The 21,925-nt window shown below is 44.9% G+C and overlaps 1 non-coding gene across 1 annotated transcript; it reads right to left on the reverse strand.

Moving 5' to 3' along the window:
- Positions 1 to 1,935: 1,935 nt before the first annotated feature.
- Trnas-cga lies at positions 1,936 to 2,010 on the reverse strand. Its single transcript has one exon. It is a non-coding gene; the product is annotated as a tRNA-Ser (tRNA).
- Between the last annotated feature and the right edge of the window lie 19,915 nt (positions 2,011 to 21,925).

A 21,925-nucleotide genomic window follows, 5' to 3' on the forward strand; every position in this document is an offset into this window, starting at 1 on the left:
GAGACCACCGCGGTCGGCAAACTCGTGGAGCGGTGGCCTAACCGCCCCGCGAGGAGTCTCCTGGCCACCAATGCCATACGCTCATTATTATTATTTATTATTATTATTATCATCTAGATGGATTTTCGAAGCCGAAAGCCGACTCGTGAACCCTTGACGACTGCACGACACAAAGCTTTACGCCTCGCCTGGACCCGTCAACACCGACATTTGAGCATTGACGACTAGAAACACGTTTCCTGGTCGGACGAGTCTCCTTTCAAATCGTATCGAGCGGATGGACGTGTACGGGTATGGAGACAAGCTCATGAATCCATGGGTCCTGCACGTCAGCAGGGGATTGTTCAAGCTGGTGGAGGCTCCGTAATGGTGTGGGGCGTGTGTAGTTGGAGTGATGTGGGACCCCTGACATAAGCGACTCTGACAGGTGACACCTGTCTGATCACCTGCATCCATTCATGTCCATTGTGCATTGTGCATTCCGACGGAACTGGGCAAGTCCAGCACGACAATACGCTACACCCCAAACGCCCAGAATTGCTACAGAGCGGCTCCAGCAACACTCTTCTGAGTTTAAATTCTTCCGCTGGCGCCCAAACTCCCCAGATATGAACATTATTTAGCGTATCTGGGATACCTTTCAACGCGGTGTTCAGAAGAGATCTCCACCCCCTCGTACTCTTACGGATTTATGGACAGCCCTACAGGATTCATTGTGTCAATACCCTCCATCACCACTTCAGGCATTAGTCGAGTCCATGCCACGTGGTGTTGCGGCACTTCTACGAGCTCGCGGGGCCCTACACGATTTAGGCAAGTGTACCAGTTTCTTTGGCTCTTCAGCATGTATAACTCGACATCGGAGTAGGGGCTGGTGATATTTTGTCCAGCCCCTATGCGTTCATAACGTCGTCGCTGAAGCGGCCACGTTTTTCGCCTCTGTGTCTAACGAGAGCGAGAGCTCTATACTGCTGGCTCCACATCGGTGAAGGTGTGTGTCGTGGTGCGTGTTTTAACGGCGTCCGCTCTGGACGCGACATTTCCATGTGGCCAGTCGCTTCTGCCGTAGCATACTAGCCAGCCGAGTGGAGACACTAAGGTAAGCTAATTCTGGCGCCGGTCAGCCAGCCGCGCCGAGTGCGACAGGCCGCACATTAGCGTGCGGCGGCTGGCCGCGGCAAATTGGCCGACGCGGAACGCCCACGGTCGCCGGAAGCCGGCGCACTCTGTAACGGTTCTGCCGCCCCATCCGCGCAAATGGGGCCGCGTGGAGTTCCCAGTAGCGCTGTGCAGCATCTCGCGTCCCCAATGCCGCCCTGCGGACGTCCGTACGAATAAAGTCAGCCTCGAAGAGGCCCCATTGTACAGACAACAAATAAATAGAGAGGCGCACCGAACAAGATACGCGTCACCCCAGTAAGGGAACTTACTCGTCGCTTTTGAAGAGTTGTTCAAGCTGTAGAACATCGGTTCCCAAAACTTTTTCTCCGACGGAACACTGAAAATCCTTGTACTTTGATGGAATACTTTGTTTACTTCGAAAATTAATAAAGGTAATAATTAATACATAATTAATTGCCAAGTCTATTTCTAAAATACCGGGACGTATTCAGCAGACTTCTACAGCACAGTTACAAACAAACATATTAAATGACACTGGAGAACGGAATATGGTCTGTTTGGTTTCTCTGGACTGGCGGACCTACAAACAGTTAATTTTCATTACTTCATAGCATTTATTCTGAGTGACATGGTCGCTGAGCGCCATATTTTAACTGTAAATGTTACCAATAATAAAAGCGAAGTCTCCCATTTCCGACCACCACCTCATGTCACTGTTGTAACAGACACGATCAAAAAATAGAAACCAGAATGAAATTTTCACGCTGCTGTGGAGTGTGCGCTGATATGAAACTTCCTGGCAGATTAAAACTGTGTGCCGGACCGAGACTCGAACTCGGGACCTTTGCCTTTCGCGGGCAAGTGCTCTACCAACTGAGCTACCCAACCACGACTCAAGCCCCGTAGAGCACTTGCCCGCGAAAGGCAAAGGTCCCGAGTTCGAGTCTCGGTCCGGCACACAGTTTTAATCTGCCAGGAAGTTTTTTTTTTTTAAAGTTTCTCCTAATGTTACATATGTAAAAACGTAAACAGTTAGTTCAAAAATGCTTCAAATGGCTCTGAGAACTACGGGACTTAACATTTGAGGTCATCAGTCCCCTAGAACTTAGAACTACTTAAACCTAACCAACGTAAGGACATTACACACATCCATGCCCGAGGCAGGATTCGAACCTGCGACCGTAGCAGCAGCGCGGTTCCGGACTGAAGCGCCTAGAACCGCTAGGCTACAGCGGCCGGCGTAAACAGTATACACGTCAGTTACCCATTCTATTTCATGTGTCAAAGAGAATTAAGACACGAATTAGAAATTATTTTTGTCATCCCAACGTTAATTTATTTTCGTTAACACGAGTTTATCAACCCATTCCTTTGACATGTACTGACCAAAAGCGGGGCATCGAAGCTCAACTTTCCCATGCGAACACAGGGATCTGATTAATTTTAATCTATAGAACAACACTTACTTGTGAATAACGTGTTTTTCCCGCAGATTAGTTTCCTCCAGAATTCAGACATCTGTACGCTGAGCACTTAACAAATACTTTACTGACGTATTTTAATCAGATTTGTGAAGAATGTATCAGCAGTTCTGTCAACAGTGTTGTTGCTGCGCAAAATTCCGGCAGCAGAAGAAAGATATCGTAATTGTTGAGTGAGTTTGGAGGTGCAGTGAAACGACTTTTCCCCATCTTCATTGTGTGCCGACAACACCATCGCGCCATACAGATCAGCAGCACTTCTCCACTTCCCGCGGAACACCAGTGTTGCGCGAAGGTTACGAAAACCTGCTGCAGAAATACAGGGCTCTCAGGTGACACTACACCGCTGACATTAGATTTGGCCCTGAAGTGCTGTGTCAGCCACAAGAGCTTTGAATTTCAGGTATACGTCCATTAGAGAAGTGTCCTAAATCGCTTATTGTTTAACGCTGTGAAACCAACACCGTGAAATCTTTTGTGGTCTGACGATGTTGCCATTTTACCTAATATCAAGGAAAGTCAACAAAATCTTAAGAAGTGGAGAAATACACCTGGAGCAAATAGCTCAAGCATCAGCAGAATAATGATGGAGTTCTGATGTACAGCTTTAGCCCCAGTGCCACACAAACCACAGTTATCAAGCTTCATAACGTCACACTTCCAGAAGTTAAAAATCATGAGTATCTGGGATCAATGGTAAGTCCAGCCAACGTAGGAAAATTAGGGAAAAAATTCGTGAAGTCGAATTAACTCTAGCGACCTACCTTTCCTCCCTCACTCTCTCTCTGTCTCTGTCTCTCTCTCTCTCTCTCTCTCTCTCTCTCTCTCTCTCTCTCTCTCTAGCCCGTCACACCCGCAGAACACAATTTTTCCCTGAATACCAATTTACTTTGCTTACATATGGCTCACATACATTCAATATCTTTGTTAACCCACTTCATTTAACAATGAACATTAATTTTATACTATTAAAACACTGTTTTACAAACCAAATTCTTGAGGTGGTCGGTGTGGGGGCGATTTGCAATGTATAGCTGTTGTTGTTGTGGTCTTCAGTTATTCAAAAAAAAAAAAAAAAAAAAAAAAAAAAAAAAAAAAAAAAAAAAAAAAAAAACACCCCAAGTCCCACGCTCACACTCCAGAGGTCAGAATTTTTAGCATGTTATACATGGCACTCTATTCTATCACCGTACAAAAGTTTGCCACTGTACAAATACTTTCCCCTAACACACCTTTTTTTAGTATTCGTTGACCGTGCTAAATATCACAGGAGTGATCAACTCATTCTGATGTAGATCAAAGAATAACGTCTGGCTTAAATAGTGGCGTATGCTTTCTGGGATTCTGTGCGATACAAATATGGCTCAAATGGCTCTGAATACTATGGGACGTAACATCTGAGGTCATCAGTCCCCTAGAACTTAGAACTACTTAAACCTAACTAACCCAAGGACATCACACACATCCATGCCCGAGGCAGGATTCGAACCTGCGACCGTAGCGGTCGCGCGGTTCCAGACTGAAGCGCCTAGAACTGATCGGCCACACCGACCGGCAGATACAAAGATGCGCATAAAAAGCGAAGAAATACGTTATAAAATGCCTGTAACACCATTTCCACCGTATGGAAGTGTAGTGTGGGAATCAAAAAGAGTATCACCAACAGAAATTCGATCAACAGAAGTGCGCATGCTACGATACGCGGAAAGGATTCGATACAGTGCCCCGTCCCGGGCTGTTAACGAAGGTACGAGCATATAGAATAAGTTCACAGATATGTGGCTGGTTCGAAGACTTCGTAAGTAATAGAACCCAGTATGTTGTCTTCGGCGGTAAATGTTCGTAAGGATAAGGGTATCGTCAGGAACGCCCCAAGGAAGTATGATAGGACTGCTGTTGTTCTGTATATACACAAACGATTTGACTGACAGGGTGGGCAGCAATCTGCGGTTGTTTGCTGATGATTCTGTCGTGTGCGGTAAGGTGTCGAAGTTGAGTGAATGTAGGAAGGTACAAGACGACTAATCAAAATTTCTACTTGAAGTGATGAATGGCAGCTAGCTCTAAATGTGGAAAAATGTAGTTTATGCGGATGACTGTAATGTTCAGTTACGGTATTACTACTGTCCTGTTTGACACAGTCGAATAGTTTCAATACCTGAGGTTAACGGTGCAGAGCGATATGAGTTGGAGCGACCATGTGATAGCGGTAGTAGGGAAGGGGGATTGGTCGACTTCGGTGTATTGGGAGAATTTTAAGGAAGAGCGGTTCACCTGTAAAGGAAGCCGCGTATAGGACGTTAGTGCGACCTATTCTTGAGTACTGCTCGAGTGTTTGGGATCCGTACCATGTCGGATTGAAGGAAGATATCGAAGCAACTCAGCGGCGGGCTGCTAGATTTGTCACCGGTAGGTTCGAGTAACATGTAAGTCTTGCGGAAATGCTTCGGGAACTCGAATGGGAATCTCTGAAGCGAGAGTGATGTTCCTTTCGAGAAACACTATTGAGAAAATTTAGAGAACCGGCATTTGAAGCTGACTGCCGAACGAATCTACTGCCGCCAACATACATTGCACGTAAGGACCACGAATATAAGATTCGAGCAATCTGGGCTTATACGGAGGCATTGGACAGTCGTTTCTCCCTCGCTCTCTTTGCGAGTGGAACAGGGAAGGAAATGACTAGTAGTCATTTTTTTTTTTTTATTGAAAATGAAACTCCTCCAGCTGTACTTAAGATTTCATATTTATTTGGCTACTAGTTTCGACGTTGCGTCAACGCCATCTTCAGGCCCGTACACTTTGATGATATCAATTGTGTGTGGCTGAGTACTAGAAGTCCGCGGTGAGACCAATGCGTGCTCCCCATGGATGGCGGGCAATAAAAATTGTACCAGCTGATGCCCCACCATCATCCAATTTAAATATGATGTAGGTACGAAGAGTAGTAATATTGGCTACCCTCTACCACGTGCCGTACGGAGGCTTGCGAAATATCTATGTAGATGTAGTAACACTGAAAAGCAAAGTGCGCAATTAATTCATAACACATACATTTAAAGTCGTCCCAATAAATATCTCAGTAATCAGGCAGAGATGGCAAGATCACATAACACCATGTCGCGAAAGAGTGACTTTCTGTGGCACTACATAGAAATGAAAGGATCGAAGGGTGTGATCAACACTCACTACCACTTGCGGGAGATGATGTGCCGATACTCATTAAAAATATTGCGAAGGTATTGCGACATCATTCAATCCAACGTTGATGAGCCTCAACAACAAAAATAATCTCTTAAATAAAATTTTTTAATGCAATAAACTTTTTAATGTCTAGACTGCAATTGTCAGTATTCAACTAAAGCACGATGAATGGTTTCGATTGTTTTCTAGAACTATCTTCAGATCGTTCCAATCGTGAAAAAGTGGTGAACATGCATTGAATAACAGCATTAGCTGTAGTCAAGTAATGACAAACGTTCATATTATGGGCTAACAAGACTATGACATGAAACTTCCTGACCGATTACAATTGTGCGCAGAATCATGACTCGAACTCAGGACCTTTGTCTTTCGTGGGCAGTGGTCTACCACCGAGCTACACAAGCACTACTCACGATCCGTCCACACACCGTTACTTCGGTCAGTACACCGTCTCCTACCGACCAAACTACTATCCTTTCTTCCATGAGTTCGAACCTTCAAAGTTTCGCAGAACTTCTCTGTCCTCTTCTGAGAAATCTGGAAGGTAGGAGATGAGGTACAGGCGGAAGTAAAGCTGTGAGGACGGGTCGTGATTCGTGCTTGTGTAGCTCGGTGGCAGAGCACTGCCCGCGAATAGGCAAAAGTCCAGCACACAGTTTTAATTTGCCACGAAGTTTCATATCAGCGACTACTCCACTGTAGAGTAAAAATTCCATTCTGAAGAGTATGACAGTTATTAGTTAAAAAGTTTATCGTGAGCGAACAAGCTTGTAAACCATAGTCTCACAAGATGGCGGTAATAAGAAAGATACATGACTAGTTGCTGTAGTAAAAATTGCATCACATGGCTATGTTTTGCAATTGACAACAGGTATTCTAGTAATTATCCTTTGTAAGCCAGGTTACGGAACACCTGCCAATTCTTGTTTGGGCATGTGATGCCACTTTTACTAATGTAACTGGTCATTTTCCTTCTTTAATGCTGTCGCCTTGCGAGATTATGGTTTACAACCTGCCTCGATGAAGTTTTTGATTACAAGCTGTGGTAGTCTTGTTGTCCCGTAATACGAATGCATATCATTGCATGGCTACAGTTAACGATGATTTTCAAATCGAGTCCACAGATTTTTTACGATTTGAACGATATTAAAATGGTTGTACAAACCAACTGAAACTAAGCATCGTACTTTACTTCTATACTGAAAATTGCGGTCCAGGCTATAAGGTTTTCTACAGTAATTTTTTTTTCATTTACTAAATTAAGACCGCCGCCTCCTCCGTGTGAATGTCAGGCTTCACGATTACTCATTTCGATTAGAAAGTACACTTTAGAATTTGCTACAGAGTGACGAATATGGGCACTCTTTATTATGCTTAGCGCCACATTAACACACAGCCTTACTGAGTTCACCAGCAGACACAGCGTAACTGTGCCAGATTGCGAGACGGTGCTTTGAGATAAGCATTACGTAATACCAGGGTGCCCCACATTCAGTGCAGCAAAACACACGGCAGTGTGCCAAAATTTTTGTCGCACGGCGTTCCTGGTGTGTTATTCTCTTCGACGGTGCCTTTAATGTACTAAGTTCAAATTATTAAATTATACTGCATGATAGTAATTAGTGCGATTGACAAGGGTTACCAAATCGATTCAATATTTTCAAACTTCAAGAAAGCTTTTGACATGGTTCCTCACAAGCAATTTCTAATCAAACTGCGTGCCTGTGGAGTATCCCTTCAACTGTGCGACTGAATTCGCGAGTTCTTGTCAGAAAGTTCATAGTCCGTAGTAAATTGGCGGAAATTCATCGAACAGAAGTGATATCTGGCGACTTCCATGGAAGTGTTGTGGCCCTCAGCTGTTCCAGATCTACATAAACAACATATGAGACAATCTGAGCACCCCTCTTAGACTGCTCGCAGATGATGCCGTCAGTTACCGTCTTGTAAAGTCATCAGATGATCAAGGCCAATTGCAGAATGATTTAAACAAGATATCTGTATGGTGCGAGAACAAGAAATCGACTCTAAATAACGAAAACTGTGAAGTCATCGACATGAGTATTACAAAGAAACCCAATAAATTTCGGTTACACGAAAAATACACAAATGGAAAGCTATCATTTCAGCTAAATGCCTGGGAATTACAGTTTAAGAATAACTTAAATTGGAACGATCAGGCAAATAATGTGGGAAAAGCAAAACAGATCTATTATTTACTGACAGAACACACAGAAATTGCAGTAGCTCTATTAAAGAGAGTGCTTACACGACGCTTGTCCGCCGTCTCGTTGGAGTATTGCTGTGCGATGTGGGATCCGCATCTGTTGGAACTGACGGAGAACATCGAAAAAGTTCAAAGAAAGGCAGCTCGTTATGTATCACAGCGAAATAGAGGAGAGTGTGCCACGAACATAATACGTGAATTGTGGTTGGTAATCATTATAAAAGCTGGCGTTTGTCGTTACGGCTGCATCTTCTCGTGGAATTTCGATCACCAACATTCTCCTCGGGTTGTTGGCGCCCACGTACATAAGAAAAATGGTCATCATAATAAAATAAGAGAACTCAGGGCTCGCACACAAACATTTAAGTGTTAGTTTCTTCTGTGCGCCGTTATAGAGTCGGATTGTAGAAAAATAGCTTGAAGGTGGTTGGAGGCACTTAACTGTGCATTGCAAAGTAACCATGTAGATGGAGAAGTATATGTTAACCATCTCTCTACGCTGCGGCCCGTCAACAAAATTTCCGCTACACCAGACAAATTGTCCAGCTGTAGTGCTTAGGGCTACCTCTACAGATTTAGAGCAGGTCGCTAGTTATGTATAAAATTTGTAGTGCTGGTTATTGTGATTAAATATCATGATCGCTACAATGATTTTTTTAATTTTTAATAGCTTTAACGTTGCACTGATTACCATATCGCCAGATTGTTTCCTTATTTTACCTGGGCAGCTGAATAAGAAGGCATCCAGTTTTACTGGGACATTCCGTAACAAAGTGGCGAACGGTTTGCCTGGCTGCTCCACAATCGCATTTTGGAGATGGATGGAGCCTTACCCCATCACTAAAGAGAGTCCGCGCTTGTGCCGTAACTGGAGTGTACTCTACGTGATTGGTCGAAGGCAGGGGTTTTGTTTCTCATGCAGTGCAAGTCCTGCCAATGTGGAAGGTAAGCCCCTGTTCAGTCTCGTTCCTATTAGTCGGTTAAGTTTAACAGAGACCCGTGCAGTTACGTGGCTTGATCGAAGCCAGTTTTATTTTTATTTATTTTTTTAATATAGAGTAACAGCGACTCGATGGATAGGGAGTTGAGTGTTGCCTTAAAAGCGTTTAAACCCAGGGAGAAGAGCTGTTTTTTGTTGAAGGCCAGAGGAGGGGGGGGGGGTTGCAATGTAGCTCAATCTGGGTCTTGGCACCCATTCGACGGTGGTTGATCTTAGTGTGTCACTGATAACTGTCATTTTACTGATAATACACTACTGGCCATTAAAATTGCTGCACCATAAAGATGACGTGCTACAGACGCGAAATTTAACCGACAGGAAGAAGATGCTGTGATATGCAAATAATTAGCTTTTCAGAGCATTCACACAAGGTTGGCGCCGGTGGCGACACCTACGACGTGCTGACATGAGGGAAGTTTCCAACCGATTTCTCATACACAAACAGCAGTTGACCGGCGTTGCCTGGTGAAACGTCGTCGTGATTCCTCGTGTAAGGAGGAGAAATGCGTACCATCACGTTTCCGACTTTGATAAAGGTCAGATTGTAGCTTATCGCGATTGCGGTTTATCGTATCGCTACATTGCTGCTTGCGTTGGTCGAGATCCAATGACTGTCAGCAGAATATGGAATCTGTAGGTTCAGGAGGGTAATACGGAACGCCGTGCTGGATCCCAACGGCCTCGTATCACTAGCAGTCGAGATGACAAGCATCTTATCCGCATGGCTGGAACGGATCGTGCAGCCACGTCTCGAACCCTGAGTCAACAGATGGGGACGCTTGCAAGACAACAACCATCTGCACGAACAGTTCGAGACGTTTGGATCAGCATGGACTATCAGTTCGGAGACCATGGCTGCGGTTACCCTTGACGCTGCATCACAGACAGGAGCGCCTGCGATGGTGTACTCAACGACGAACCTGGGTGCACGAATGACAAAACGTCATTTTTTCGGATGAATCCAGGTTCTATTTACAGCAGCATGATGGTCGTATCCGTGTTTGGCGACATCGCGGTGAACGCACATTGGAAGCGTGTATTCGTCATCGGCATACTGGCGTATCACCCGGCGTGATGGTATGGGGTGCCATTGGTTATACGTCTCGGTCACCTCTTGTTCGCATTGACGGCGCTTTGAACAGTGGACGTTACATTTCAGATGAGTTACGACCCGTGGCTCTCCCCTTCATTCGATCCCTGCGAAACTCTACATTTCAGCAGGATAACGTACTACCGCATGCTGCAGGTCCTGTACGGGCCTTTCTGGGCACAGAAAATGATCGACTGCTGCCCTGGCCAGCACATTCTCCAGATCTCTCACCAATTGAAAACGTCTGGTCAATGGTGGCCGAGAAACTGGCTCGTCACAATACGCCAGTCACTACTCTTGATGAACTGTGGTATCGTGTTGAAGCTGCATGGGCAGCTGTACCTGTACACGCCATCCAAACTCTGTTTGACTCAACGCCCAGGCGTATCAAGGCCGTTATTACGGCCAGAGGTGGTTGTTCTGGGTACTGATTTCTCAGCATCTATGCATCCAAATTGCGTGAAAATGTAATCACATGTCAGTGCTAGTATAATATATTAGTCCAATCAATGCCCGTTTATCATCTGCATTTCTTCTTGGTGTAGCAATTTTAATGGCCAGTAGTGTAGTAGTTGTCCCAACGACCATACTGATTTTCAGTGTTGAAAACTGCTGCGGTACTTGTATGTTACGAACCGCGAAAGACGCAGAAGAATTCCAATGAGTTCTATGTGACACCTTCAGAAGATCTGGGGTAAGGATGCCGCCTCTGAAACAATCAGCGAACAACCAAGTGCCGACTGGTAGGATTAACTATTGCATTTTATCCATAGTAGCGCTCCAGATGTAACATCGTGTAAAAGACAACTTCAGATGCAAGCAATGTATAACGGCAGGAAGATTCCACAGCCAGTTTTTAATAGAAGGTCGAAGGTACCGCTACACAGAGCTTGCCACCTCGCTCCGTAACACAGCAGAGAGCAGCGGCGCACAGTAGGTATTTGGTACACGGTTTTTCTCGTTTTGAGTGACAAGACCGTCAGAATGTGCAACCTCCACGGCACAGTGTTCCGGAGCAGAGGGAGGGGCGCCTTAAATTGGCGCGCCTGTGGCCGCACAAAGGGCCGAGCTGCAGCTGCCCGCGGCAGCCCCTCTGCGGCAGCGGCAAGTATGCACGCGGCGGCCGTCTTGGGGGCGGCGCAGAATTCCTGCCGGCCTCGCGCTCCACCTGGAACGCCTTTGTCGGCCACGCCCCTCTTCCTCGCGCTGTCGCAGCAGCCCGGGCTCCGCACACGAGCAACCTTCGCGGCTGCAGCCGTCAAGGACTTCACCGTCACCCGACTTATCATTTACCCTCTTTTTCACCTACCATTTCACAGAAACACCGCGTTTAAAGCTGAAACGGCCGCGTACTTTATTTTTATGCAGTAAGAGGATGAAGGGAGGTTTCTCTTTTATTGAAAAGCATTTAATTTTCTAAATTTTACAGTTCATAGGGACGCTGTACCTAAGGGAAGTAGGAGGGCTTGCTGAAAAGTAGCTGCTTCTAAGTCTTTATATGAAAACTCTTCTCTATTCTTCGTTTCTAAATATTTATTCCTCAAGACATAGTCACCCTGGTGACGATCACGAGATCAGTTTGCTGATACCGCCACTGAAGAATGTTTGACAAAAAAATCAAAGAATTAGTTGTCGGCACAAAAATTGCATGTGACATTGCCAAAATAAGTACAAGTGAACAAAATACTGTAAGTTCAAAAGCGGAACAAATAATAGCAAGAAAGCTGCGACTCATTTCTGGGTCCAAATGGTTCAAATGGCTCTGAGCACTACGCGACTTAACTTCTGAGGTCATCAGTCGCCTAGAACTTAGAACTAATTAAACCTAACTAACCTGCGGACATCACACACATCCATGCCCGAGCCAGGATTCGAACCTGCGACCGTAGCGGTCGCTCGGTTCCAGACTGTAGCGCCTAGAACCGCACGGCCACTCCGGCCGGCTCTCAGTTCTGGGAAAACAGATTCAAAATGTATGAATTCCAGATGTGGAACCCGAAATTCTCTTTATTAAATATTACATATCGAGGTCCACTTTCAGCATTGCAAATACTAGGAGGAGCCTATGGTTCACCAGAGCTTATCTGCCCCCGGTAGCCGAGTGGTCAGCGCGACACAATGTCAATCCCGGCTGGGTCGCAGATTTTCTCCGCTCAGGGACTGGATCTTGTGTTGTCCTAATCATCATCATTTCATCCTCATCGACGCGCAAGTCGCTGAGGTGGTGTCAAATCGAAAGACTTGCACCCGGCGAACGGTCTACCCGACGGGAGGCCCTAGTCACACGACATATACATTTTTACCAGAGCTTTAACACAACAATACTACTGAGCAGTAAATCAATAAAAAAATGAATATTGTTGAGACACCAGCGATGTACAAATAACTTCAATTAAGTTTTATTATAACGAGAAGAAAATTTCAGTCTTTTCCAACTGAAATTTATACTTGAGGACCAGATATGTTTCTCCTATTAATGTTAGACGTCTTCAGTGATCTCTAATACATATAAAGTATTTGATTATAGAAATTCTGAGGTGAGATTTGTAGTGATTCTTTGGCAGTTTGTTTACATCTAGCTATTTCTATTTACAGCTACATGTTTGGTTTTTTACTTACATTCATTTTTGTGTCATGTTCACGCAGCAATTGGTTGTTTGTATTTTTACTTACATTCATTTTTGTGTCATGTTCACGCAGCCATTTGTTGTTCTGCATGTGTTAAATGTACATGATATGGGTTTCTTCCAGTAAATATTTCTTTGCACATAACATATACCGTAGAAAGCTGCAAACGCTTGCATTGCTCTTTGTACCCCCCGCCACGCACCGTACGCTGGCTTCTGGATAATGGGTGTGAATGTAGATGTAGAGTGGATGTACTCACTCCAAATGTGCTGAACATCTAATAAAAGCAAATCACCAACCCACTGGGGTAGAGGTCAGACATGGCAATCTTATACCGTAACCACAAAAGAAAGGGAATGTTCACACTACAAGAAGAATATTTTATATGAAAGGCCATAATTAAAAAGAAAATATTCCCGGTCACCAAAAGAGTGACAATAGGAGACGAATATTTAACCTAATTCACAGTCTACCATAAACATGTACCTAAAAAAATTCAAAAAATAAAATAAAAATAAAAATCTTCCCCATATATAATAGATGTACGAATAGTTACGAAGTTTTGTGAAGTATGCAAGAAATTTGGGTTGCGCGCACATCTCGTCAGTCGGCGATAGGATAAACTCGGAGCCTGTTCTTCTGTGATAGTCAGCGATAGAAGGCAGTCTGAGTCTGTCCTTCTGCGATAGTCGGTTTTACCATGCTCTCGAGTATCATTCACTTTTTGGGATGTATCGTTTCAGACTATTTCACTAAGGAATTGAATGCGTTACAAGGGCTGCATCGAGGGACATCATCAGCTAGAGATTCGAAGGAAAAAGATAGAAGGAAATCCTACGTGCCGATTCATTAAAATAAACCAGGAAAGGGTTAGCTTAACTAACACAGTCTCGGGTGGGAAGGCCTGACCAATTATACTATACTATACCAGTTGTACTATACATCGCTTTCTACGGCCTCGTGACTAAGCTCAGAAACTGCTATTGAGGTTCAGTAGCGCGAGGAGATATTGTAATGAACCGCCATGAATAGGCTCAATGGTCGTTCTTATTGCTCCGAAAAGTGTATGATATCAAGACCAGAACAGTTTCGTGCAGTGATCTTACCAGTTGAGCTACCCGTACAATCATCGCCGCTTGTCCCCCTCTTGCTGTATCTGTATCAAAATATTTGACCCAGTACCATAAGTGTTGTGAGGTATCGCAAAGACACTTCTCCGCATACTGGTAAGTATTTATCAATTGCTGAAGATCTGGCTTCTTAGGTAAAGCGTCTCGGTGTATCACTGTTTTGCCGGCCGGAGTGGCCTTGCGGTTCTAGGCGCTTCAGTCTGGAACTGCGCGACTGCTACGGTTGCAGGTTCGAATCCTGCCTCGGGCATGTATGTGTGTGATGTCCTTAGGTTAGTTAGGTTTAAGTAGTTCTAAGTTCTAGGGGACTGATGGCCTCAGAAGTTAAGTCCCATAGTGCTCAGAGCCATTTGGACCATATGTATCACGGTTTTGCTTCGTCCGCTGGCGTGTGCGATTAATTTGACCTCCAACTATAGATTCTGAAACACCTTGCCACAGTTTAACCTCCCTCCACTCGAAGTGTCATGTCTGTGCCTCTGCCCTTCCACGTGGTGCGTGCAGCAGCCATTAAACAATTGCGCCTTTGGTCGACGTTCTGGGATGGATGGTAAAAGTGTGAACATTGCAGTTCTGATCCGAGCAAGCTTATCGGAACGTTTGGGATGAGGAGACGAAACGTGGAAACGAGGTAGCTTCAGTAAATGACTACCGTATCTTTTTTGTAAATTCTAATAGCTGGTGAACATATTTTTGTAATCTATTCAGGGTTGTAACACGACTTACAGTACATTTTCCTTTCAGAATTGTTCCCTGTGACATTTTTTCAGCTCTATTTTTGTTCTTTACCATGTGTTTCATTTCAAGTCATAAAACGGAACCGTTATGCAATTAACTTACAATTCATTTGAGATTTAACATTCATCACGGGTGTCTCATTTCAGCTACAATATAGAGACCCTGGAATCCATTCGACTATTCCGTTGCACAGACACCCACGTGCGTATATACGTAAACGCCCCACCTTACAATCTCTAGAAACGGAACGGAATGAGTGTATTCAGTTCGGTATGGAAATCAGTTTGTTGAAACAACACATCTCTAAAATATCGACAATGAATGTAAAGAAGCCAGCGGAGATCCTGATTCCTCGTGCCAGTTCTCTCTCCTGATTCCACGTGCCGATTCTCTCGGAAAACGTCCCTGAACAAATGAAAAATCGTCGTTAGAGTTCATATGCGGCCGGCATACTGTTTAGCGAAATCAGAACTCCCAGCTTTCAGAATGACACTCTAGATCAGTGGGCGTCAAACTGTGGCCACAAGCGACTCTAATCACGTTCGAGTATTAGTGCGACCTTCGGTTCTCAGCCGTATTATACACAATCATGTTCGGGGGGGGGGGGGGGGGACAGAACTCCTTGAACGACTGGAAATATTCACAAGACATGTACATTAGTATGCTCTGCACCGAGCGGTGTAAGGTGCTGCAGTCATGGACTGTGCGGCTGATCCCGGCGGAGGTTCGAGTCCTCCCTCGGGCATGGTGTGTGTGTGTGTGTGTGTGTGTGTGTGTGTGTGTGTGTGTGTGTGTGTGTGTGTTTGTCCTTAGGGTACTTTAGGTTAAGTAGTGTGAAAACTTAGGGACTGATGACCTTAGCAGTTAAGTCCCATAAGATTTCACACACATTTATGCTCTGCAGAAATGATAGCGTTTAACCCATGTCAGCCCGTAGGTTCAAGGTCAACATCGATATCGCTGCGCAACACACCAACCAGCAGCAAAATGCTCCCGTGCCTCTCGTTGTCACTATGAACCGAAAGCAACCGATTAGTGTGACTTGGGCAGACGTATGCGCGAACCATCCCGTCAAATCAGTGAGTTTAAAATAGGGCGCGTTGTTGCCATGAGAGAATGTGATGCGTCCGTCCGGGAAACTGTAGCCTCCGTGGAATCAAATGTTTCGGCAGTGCAACGGGCGTGTGCCGAATAGTTCACGGAAGGCCGAAGATGGCCCAGGTCGCACCACCCAGATCACGCCCCAAGAAGATAGTCCCTTCATCCGAAGAGCATCGCAGGACGGATCTGCGTCCTCCTCGAATCTAGCGCAACATTATCAGGGGTGACAGTCCGACGCTGCTTATTACGGCACGGCTTACATGCGCGTCGTCCACTTATCCGCCTGCCTTTGACTATTGTGCAAAAACATGCCAAACGACAACCGTGTATGGAACGACGTCACTGGGGACAGGAATGGCATCAGACAGTGTTTTCGGACGAATCCAGGTTCTGTTTGTTTGAAAATGATGGTCGCATTTTGGTTCGCCGCAGACAGTGGGAGCGGCATCAGAGTGACTACATTCGCACAAGACTTACAGCGCCACCTCAAGACCTTATGGTGCGGGGTATTATTGGGTACAATCGCAAGTCACAGTTGGTGCGTATCAAGGGCACTGCGACCAGTGCGACCTAAGTGAATGACATCCTGCGACCCGCAGCCATACCCTTTCTGCACAACACCCGAGATGGCATTTTTCAGCAAGACAATGCACGACGACATGTTGCTGTACGAACACGTGCCTTCTTGGTGTCACAGGTTGCAAGTCTTTTTGCACTGGCTCGCCAGATCATCCTACTTATCGCCAATCGAAAATGTGTCGGATGCGGCGAAACGACAGGTGCAGCGCTCTGACCCAATGGCAACCACCATATATGAACAATGTCTAACATTCTGCGTGATGTCTGTTGTTCTATGTCGTGTCTCCCTACCACTTTCGCGCAACGACGCTCTGAGCGTGTTTTTTAGGGAATTGACTAGTTTGAACCTGGGACCTGTTGCTGGTAAGGAGACGTCAGACCACACATGACATGTAGAATTCAGAAGAGTTCAGTGAGACTAGCGATGATATAACCAAATACTTAATGATTTCAGCGTCAGCTCCACTGCACTCCCTGTAAAAGAATCTTAATACTAACTAAATTTAGTGGAAGGGGTTCAAGGCTTTCCTATTTTTAGTTAGCTAGTAAAATAACGTCGAAAAAGCAGTTACGTTTACCATTGCAAATTTTATTCTACGCACAAAATATTGTTTATAAATTGCACTATTGATAAAAGTAAATATTTTAATACAGGATGATAAAAACCAACTGCGTCCAACAAAAATGTGAACGAATATTCCCTGAGTGCGTTTCCAAGTTCTACAATGGATCGAAGGAAGACCTATGCCATATCACATCTATAATCTAGGTTTAAATTAAGTTTCACAAAAGAAAACTATCAAAATGGTCTACAGTGACCCTCAATTATCTTAATTACTTATCTAACTTGTCGTAAATTACAGTGGCTGATGTGGCTTCTCAATAATTATATAACAGAGAAATCATCGCGTTTCAGATTTTAACTTACGTAGCAAATGTGAATACCATGAGATTTAATTGACGATCGACAGTAGTATTACGTAAAAAGGGGATGTAACAGATGAGACTTCTGCAGTTCTGAGTGAAGCCTTGTTGTTGTTGTTGTTGTCTTCAGTCCTGAGACTGGTTTGATGCAGCTCTCCATGCTACTCTATCCTGTGCAAGCTTTTTCATCTCCCAGTACCTACTGCAACCTACATCCTTCTGAATCTGCTTAGTGTATTCATCTCTTGGTCTCCCTCTACGATTTTTACCCTCCACGCTGCCCTCCAATACTAAATTGGTGATCCCTTGATGCTTCAGAACATGTCCTACCAACCGATCCCTTCTTCTGGTCAAGTTGTGCCACAAACTTCTCTTCTCCCCAATCCTATTCAATACTTCCTCATTAGTTATGTGATCTACCCATCTAATCTTCAGCATTCTTCTGTAGCACCACATTTCGAAAGCTTCTATTCTCTTCTTGTCCAAACTACTTATCGTCCATGTTTCACTTCCATACATGGCTACATTCCATACAAATACTTTCAGAAATGACTTCCTGACACTTAAATCAATACTGGATGTTAACAAATTTCTCTTCTTCAGAAACGCTTTCCTTGCCATTGCCAGCCTACATTTTATATCCTCTCTACTTCGACCATCATCAGTTATTTTGCTCCCCAAATAGCAAAACTCCTTTACTACTTTAAGTGCCTCATTTCCTAATCTAATTCCCTCAGCATCACCCGACTTAATTAGACTAAATTCCATTATCCTTGTTTTGCTTTTGTTGATGTTCATCTTATATCCTCCTTTCAAGACACTGTCCATTCCATTCAACTGCTCTTCCAAGTCCTTTGCTGTCTCTGACAGAATTACAATGTCATCGGCGAACCTCAAAGTTTTTATTCCTTCTCCATGAATTTTAATACCTACTCCGAATTTTTCTTTTGTTTCCTTTACTGCTTGCTCAATATACAGATTGAACAACATCGGGGAGAGGCTACAACCCTGCCTCACTCCTTTCCCAACCACTGCTTCCCTTTCATGCCCCTCGACTCTTATAACTGCCATCTGGTTTCTGTATTTTACCCCTGCCACCTTTAGAATTTGAAAGAGAGTATTCCAGTCAACATTGTCAAAAGCTTTCTCTAAGTCTACAAATGCTAGAAACGTAGGTTTGCCTTTCCTTAATCTTTCTTCTAAGATAAGTCGTAAGGTCAGTATTGCCTAACGTGTTCCAGTGTTTCTACGGAATCCAAACTGATCTTCCCCGAGGTTGGCTTCTACTAGTTTTTCCATTCGTCTGTAAAGAATTCGTGTTAGTATTTTGCAGCTGTGACTTATTAAGCTGATAGTTCGGTAATTTTCACATCTGTCAACACCTGCTTTCTTTGGGATTGGAATTACTATATTCTTCTTGAAGTCTGAGGGTATTTCGCCTGTTTCATTCATCTTGCTCACCAGATGGTAGAGCCTTATGTGCTCAAAAATGCAGCATCGCGTGCGTTCATTACCTCGTCGGTGTTCGTCAGGGGGCGGCGACCGGCGCAGCACCATACAGCTCGCCGTCTCGGAAGCAACTCTCTTCTAACTTCTCCTTACTACAATTTACCGAAGTTGGTTTTAAAAAAAACTATCTGGCTGTGTTTTCATCTGACCAGTCGGGGTCTCAATGTTAACCTTAAGCTCCGCCTACAAAAATTCTGTCTATCCAATGAGAAACGTTATACTTTTCGTGGTGGGGCAATGTTTTTAAAGTTTGCAACGTAACAGAGACGCGAAAAGGTCTCACGCTAAAACTTACAGCTGGTGTGGCCCTTTTAGTGTTATCGTAAGATCTATACTGTTCTTCCGGAGGGCTCTAGCTTTTAACATGGGCTGGGGGCTGGTCCTGGCGGTTACTTTTCGTGGTGGGGCAATGTTTTTAACGTTTGCAACGTAACAGAAACGCGAAAAAGTCTCACGCTAAAACTTGCGGCTGGTGTGGCCCTTTTAGTGTTATCATAAGATCTATACTACTGTTCTGGAGGGCTCTAGCTTTTAACATGGGCTGGGGGGTGGTCCTGGTGGTTATCTGGCTACGTGGGTGTCCGTCCCTTATCGTAGGGCCTTCCAGCTTAACACGGTTCTGCTCTCGGCTTCTGTTCTCGTTTCTCCCCTCGGAACTGTGTCTGTCTCACGGTGGGAAGGTATGACATGCATTTAGGCATTCTTGTGTTAGTCTGTGGTATTCCATTTGCTCACTCGTTACCCGTATTACTTTGGTTAATTTAATGTCACGATTTATTCGGAGCTATGTGACATACTACTGGATTTGCTTATCATGTCAGGGTTTTCATGGAAGGTGTTGGATTTGCCTGACACCTTACAAATGGAATTAGGTGAGTGCAACATGGATGGCTACACCACAGGACGCCATACGCGCCTTATATGCGTCGATGCCATCACGCATGGCACAAGTTATCAGGGCCCATGGTGGACCCTGTGTCTACTAGGCAACAGGACACATGCTGAACCGACGTGAATGAAATGCTATCATTTCTGCAGAACATACTTATCTATATATCCTGTGAATATGAACGTCCTATATCTAGTCGTTCGTGGTTCAAATTCAAATGGCTCTATGCACTATGGGACTTAACATCTGAGGTCATCAGTCCCCTAGAACTTAGAACTACTTAAACCTAACTAACCTAAGGACGTCATGTCACACATCCATGCCCGAGGCAGGATTTGAACCTGCGACCGTAGCGGTCGCGCGGTTCCAAACTGAAGCGCCTAGAGCCGCTCGGCTACATAGACCGGCTCGTTCATGGTGTTCTGCTTTTTTATGAACGTGAGTTTAATGATATACATCCAGCACTTAACAGCCGAATTAACATCAACAAGCGTTTAGAGCACCTTCAGAATGTGGTTTCCCCACTTAGTAATAAACAAAAGTACTTACAGAGACAGTAATATTTTAATGTGTGCATAATTTTAAGCTACGAGGTAAGTGAAGTACGCCCTTTACGTCAGACACAGGCGGGGGGAGGGGGGCGGGGGTAAGTAATAGCGACCAGTTCGGAGTTAGAGGATGTGAGGGCGGGTAGGTTTTCTTGTTTCCCTTCCTGTACCCAAAACTCACAGTGTCTACATCTACATCGATACTCTGCAAATCACATTTAAGTGTGTGGCAGACGATCCATCGAACCACCTTCTCAGTTCTGTATTGTTCCAGTCTCGTATAGCGCACCGAATGAACGAACGCCTATACTTTTTCGTACGAGATCTGATTTCCTTTATTTTATCTTGGTGATCGTTTCTCCGTAGGTAAGTCGGTGTCAACAAAATTTTTCGTAATCGGAGGAGAAAGTTGGTGACTGGAATTTCGTGAGTAGATTCTGCCGCAACGAAAAACGCCTTTGTTTTACTGGTGTCCACCCCAAATCCTGTATCATTTCAGTGACACTCTCTCCCCTTGAAAGTCTCTTCGGGTTTGCTGCCGGATCCTAAAATCAACTTGACTCGATATTTCGGCGATCCAACTGTTCGCCATCTTCAGGAAATGCTGCATCTGCTGATGAGGCCCGCTGAGAACTGACACCAGGTTGCAAATCGAAGGCCACCGTTCAGTACACGGCGCATGCGCTGCCCATCACGGCTTCTGCCTTCCAAAACAGGGAGCTGGCGTCGCCCTTAGTGAAACACTGCTGGCAACGATGTATCGCAATCAAGGCCGCACCGAAGAACGTTCAGTTTTGATGCGAGAGAATACGGGATTCCACGTTTTGCTAAGAGGAAACCCACTGTCTCTGTTGATTAAATTATCAGCCACCCTAATTTCAATCGCCTCTTTATAGACACTGTTCCAAAAACCGGAAATGTTGGCAACCACAGCAGTTTCCTCAAATTTCATTTTGTGTCCCTCATTTAGGCAGTGTTCTGCTACCGCCGATTTTTCCGGCTCTTGTAGCCTCGTATGACGGCGATGTTCCACACACCTGTCGTGCACTGTGCGAATAGAACGGCCAACGTAAGGTTTCCCACATTGACACGGAATTTTGTACACCCCGGGTTTCCTAAGTCCCAAATCATCCTTCACAGAGCCGAGCAGAGCCCTAATCTTAGAAGGTGGACGGAACACACTCTTAATGTTAAAATTCCTTAAAATTCGTCCAATCTTAAACGATAAGCCTCCAGCATAAGGAAGAAAGGCCACAGATGTATGTTCCTCTTCGTACACCTCCAGAGATTGTCCAAACACCATAGCCCGACGAATCTGTTTCTCGGTGTATCCATTTTCCTTCAAAACAGTCATCAAATGCTCAAGTTCTTGGGTTAAGTTGTCTGCGTCGGAAATGGCATATGCTCTCCATTCCCGAGGCAGGATTCGAACCTGCGACCGTAGCAGCAGTGCGGTGCCGGACTGAAGTGCCACAGCGGCCGGCTCCAGGAGTTCAGTTCCATTCTGTCTGTATGCTAGTGTCAGTAATAAACGTGCTTTCAATTCTAGGTGTTGTAGTTCGTTGTCGACCCTGTCTTCGGATCTGCACTTTACTGTGGTTTCGCCGTAAAATGTAAATGTAATGTGACTAGGGCCTCCCGTCGGGTAGACCGTTTGTCGGGTGCAAGTCTTTCGATCTGCCGCCACTTCGGCGACTTGCGCGTCGATGGCGATGAAATGATGATGATGATTAGGACAACACAACACCCAGTCCC

The sequence above is a fragment of the Schistocerca piceifrons genome, chromosome 1 (assembly GCF_021461385.2).
Source record: "Schistocerca piceifrons isolate TAMUIC-IGC-003096 chromosome 1, iqSchPice1.1, whole genome shotgun sequence".
Lineage (NCBI taxonomy): Eukaryota > Metazoa > Arthropoda > Insecta > Orthoptera > Acrididae > Schistocerca > Schistocerca piceifrons.